The sequence below is a fragment of the Geospiza fortis genome, unplaced genomic scaffold (assembly GCF_000277835.1).
Source record: "Geospiza fortis unplaced genomic scaffold, GeoFor_1.0 scaffold412, whole genome shotgun sequence".
Taxonomy (NCBI): Eukaryota; Metazoa; Chordata; class Aves; order Passeriformes; family Thraupidae; genus Geospiza; species Geospiza fortis.
In genome coordinates, this window is record NW_005054504.1 from 328573 (window position 1) to 332780 (window position 4208).

Sequence of the window (4208 nt, forward strand, 5' to 3'; positions counted from 1 at the left end):
CTGTGGGAGCGGACGGGCCCGGGCACACCCAGCACCACCGGGGGCAGCTCTGCCCGCAGGGCCCCTCTGGAGGAGCCGTGGCCCTTCCTGCAGGAGGGAACCCCACAGGAGAGTCCCCCGTGCCAGGGGGCCGGGAGAGAGGGAAGGAGAAAAGGAGCCGTGCTCAGCCTGGCACACGCGGCCACAATCCCCCGTGGAATGGGCTGGTCCAGAGCCCGAGTGCTGCAGGAGCTGGGCTGGACCAGGTGAGGGGTGAGAGGATCCTTGAGCAGCTGGGTGGGACCAGGTGTGAGGACAGACTGCCCAGACAGACAGACAGAGCTGCCTGGGAAGGAGGGAGGAGGGAAGAGCAGGAGAGATGGTGGAGGGGCTGGAGGCAGAAGGTGGAAGGGGAAGGTACAAGAGGGAACAGACTCACTCCTGGTGTGACTCGGGGTGAGGGAAGGGGCCTCCCAAAAAACACTGACTGATTTGGGTGGTGCCAGGAGTGCAGCATTGCTGCCCTGAACCCCCACTGCCACCAGTGGCACCCTGACCCAGCTGAAAGGGGATGATGAATTAGTCCTTCCTAATCTGAGGGTCTGGAATGCTGATCTCTCTGGACATGGTGCAAATATTGATAAACAACGGGAAAATTCTGCCCTGAAGATCTCTCTTAGTGATGGGAGTTTTTTCAAAGCCTGGATAGATCACAGATCCAGTGTGGTGGATACTCCCCTGTGCTGTTGCAAGGCCAGCAGGTGTTTCCTCTGCTTTGCAGGAGAGGCAAACACGGCCCTGCTCCACAATTTATCCTGGAAGCACATCCTGGAGCTGGGGAGGGATGAGGCAGTGTTCCCTGAGCTCGAGGCTGCTTCCCTGGAGCAGCTCTGGAACAGCTCCCTGCGGCTGCCAGGCAGCAGCTGGAAGTGGCAGAGTGGTGGAGCAGGATTCCAGGCACACACACGGATTTTTCCTTGTGTGAACCCAAACCCCTCCTGTGCCTGAGACAAATAAAACACTGTCCTTAGCTGATACTTTCACATCACTCAGAGAGCTCCAATTTTCCTACAGCTGCTGGAGGTGTTGGTGAGGTGCTGCAGATGAAATGGAGATTTTACCTCTGGTCCCTCTGTCTCCAGGATCCCAAAGCTCCTGCAATTGCCTGTGAGTTTCCCTGCTCACAGATTTCCCCAAAGATCCGAAGCCAAATCCTACAGCACCTCCTTAGGGTTTATGGCCAAAAGCAAGGGGCTGTTCCTGCAGGGCTCTGGGAGGGCTGATGGGGCAGGAGGCTGTTTCTGTAGGTGAAGGATGGGGAGATAAAGGCCTCTGGAAAAGCACAAGCTTAAATTTCTGGAAGTATTTCTTTAACACAAACCAAATTACTAAAAAACAACCAACCAAAAAAAAAACCTAAAAAAAAACCACCACCACTCCCCACCCACACAAACAAACAAAAGCCCAAAGAAGTAAAAAAAACCCAGAAATGTGTAAATTTATTAGGATCTCTCATTCCCCGCTGCCACTGGGATGAGCAGGGAGCTCTGATTTTGCACAGCCAAGGGCTGGAGCTGCTCCTACCACAGGCGGCTGCACCTGACCCAGGGCTTGGTCCTTGTGAAGGGCGACAGATCCACTGGGGAAGGGGATAATGGCTGCTCCTTTTCCCTGGGATTGTGGGATCATGGCATGGCTTCGATTGGAACAGCCCGCCAGCTGTTCCCTGAGCACTGCCCCGTGTCCCCAAGTGCCACATCCACACAACAGGGATGGCATCTCCACCACCGCCATGGGCAGCTGTGCCAGGGCTGGACAGCCCTTTCCATGAAGACACTTCCCCAAAATCCCACCTAAACCTCCCCTGAGGCCATTTCCTCTTGCCCTACCCTGCAGCCAGCTGTCAGGTGTGTCCCGCAGAATGCCCTGCTCCATTTCCCAAGCTCTTTCCCAAGCCTTTTTCCTGAGTTCCCCTCACCCTGGCTGTCCTCCCCCCTGCTCAGTGAAATCTGATGATGGTTTTACTCCTTTTTTCCCTGTAGTGGAACAGAGCCTACCCCAAGCATCTTTAAAAATACATCTGCTCTGCCCTGCACTAAAACACATGGAATAATAGAAGAAAGTCTGGAGTGGGCGCAGCCTGGACCTGCCCAGCTTTCAAAGGCAGGGATCCTTTAAAGAACACGGAGCCTTCTCTCTGCTCCTGACCCAAAGATGGGACGTGCCAGTAATTTCTGAGCAGGGATCCTTGCATCCCTCCCCTTGGCCTGGATCCCTCTGGGATGAGGCAGTGCCTGCTGCTGTCCCTGCTGCTGCTGCAGCCTCCCCACACCTCTGAGAGCTCTCTGTGAGCACCCTGAGCTCCCTGGATGGACACATGGGGCCCACTGATGGTCCCCAGACAGGCTGGGAGTTCCTGCCCTTGTTTCCAATGGGGAAATCACCTCTTGAGCATGGGATTTAGCGGGACACAGGGGTTGGGGTGGCACCAGTCACTGTCACCCTGCTGCCTGGGGAGCACAGATGGGCCCTGGGCCTGTGAGACCAGTGGGGTGAAGGGGATCTAGAGCAGCTGTACAGCCTAAAGAATGCACCATCCTAAAGGATAAAAGAGGGACAGGGCTTCTCCAGGGATTTCTTCAAACACATCCACATTTGTTCACACATACTCCACCTCAGCAGAGCGTGGATAGCTTTAAACACGTCCCTGCACACTTTGGTGGTGCTGGCACAGCCACACTGGCCTGGACCATGTCTCTGTCACATCTCAGCACAACGGGTTTAGATGCCCAAATTCTTCGAGGGTCTTGACTTTTATAGCAGGAAGAAGTAGCACAAAAGCGCGAGACATGGAGGGAAACAGCTTGGAGCAATGACTGGATTGCAAGAGAGATCCTGGCTGAGAGAGAGCACCAGTGGCCAGGAGAGCTCCAGGAACTGGAGTTTGACAGCTCCAGCAGCCCAGAACTGGTGGGCAGCTTTCCTTGGGAAGCCTTTGCAGCACCAGGGGTGGGACTCAGCTGTCACATCCCCGTTTATTGGTGCCTCCACCTGAGCTGGCCATCCAGAACCCTTGCAGGCTGGAAGGTGATGAAGGTGCCTCCAAGCCCTGAGCCAGATCAGAGGTTGATATCAGAGCTGAACTGCAACAAAGGCTCCTTGGTCCCTCTCCAGTGCCCCTCACTGGAAGCCCAGAGTCCTCCACTCATCTGTGCATCCCTGCTCTGAAGGTCCCCAAAGCATCTTTATCCAATCCCTGGTGAATTGGTGGTGTTGATATTTCTGAGTTCTCAGGGTGCCCCTGGGGAAGGGGTAAGACCTGGCCCACGCCCTCAGTCCCACCAGCCTGCAGGTAGATGAGAACTCGAGTCCTCAAAGGTGGCTGGAGCTGAGCTCCTCCTGAAGGAGCTCTGGGCCAGCTCAGGGCTGGATTAGCAGGTGCCTGTAGAGGAGGAACTGCTGCTGAAGCAAAAGAGCTGAAACATCTCAAACCTCGCTCATGCATCAAACCTCAGATGAAAAGCCAGGGTGAGAGTGGGGTGTCTATTCCAGTCAATATTCCCTTCCTTTAATTCTCTTTTGGGTCCAGTGTCAGGCTCAGGGGTGCCCCAGGAGCAGGGAGTGCCCGTGGCACCCCTGTGTGTGTCTGTTTTCCTTCCCTCACCTCACCCTGTGCCAGGTGCTCTGCAGAGAGCCTGGATTTGGAGGGATTTGGGTCCTTTTGGGTGCCCAGCTGGGGCCCTGGTGCAGGAGGAGAGACCCTCAGGAGAACAGGAGCTGAACACAGGACCTGAGACACCAGACCAGGGCTGGGACCTGCTCCCAGGTGCGTCCTGGCTGCCAGAGCCTCCCGAAGGAGCAGCAGCTTCTCCCTGAGCTGTGCCCAGGAGTGGCTGCTCGGGAGCAGGGGGCGGGGGAAGCACAGGGGGCCCTTCTCCACCTCCTGCCAGGCTTTTCCCTGAGGATCCTGGAGGCTCACGCTGGCCTGGGCATAGTGGGGACTGCTGGAGCAGGAGCAGAAAGAGGAGTAGGAGCAGGAGCAGGAGCAGGAGCAGGAGCAGGAGTAGGAATAGGAGCAGGGGGAGGAACAGTAACCGAGGTAGGAATGGGAGCAGAAACAGGAGTAGGAGCTGGAGCAGGGATAGGAGCTGGAGCAGGGACAGGAGCTGGAGCAGGGTAATAGCAGGACCAAGACAAGGAGGAGCAGCGGCAGCAGCAGGATCAATCCC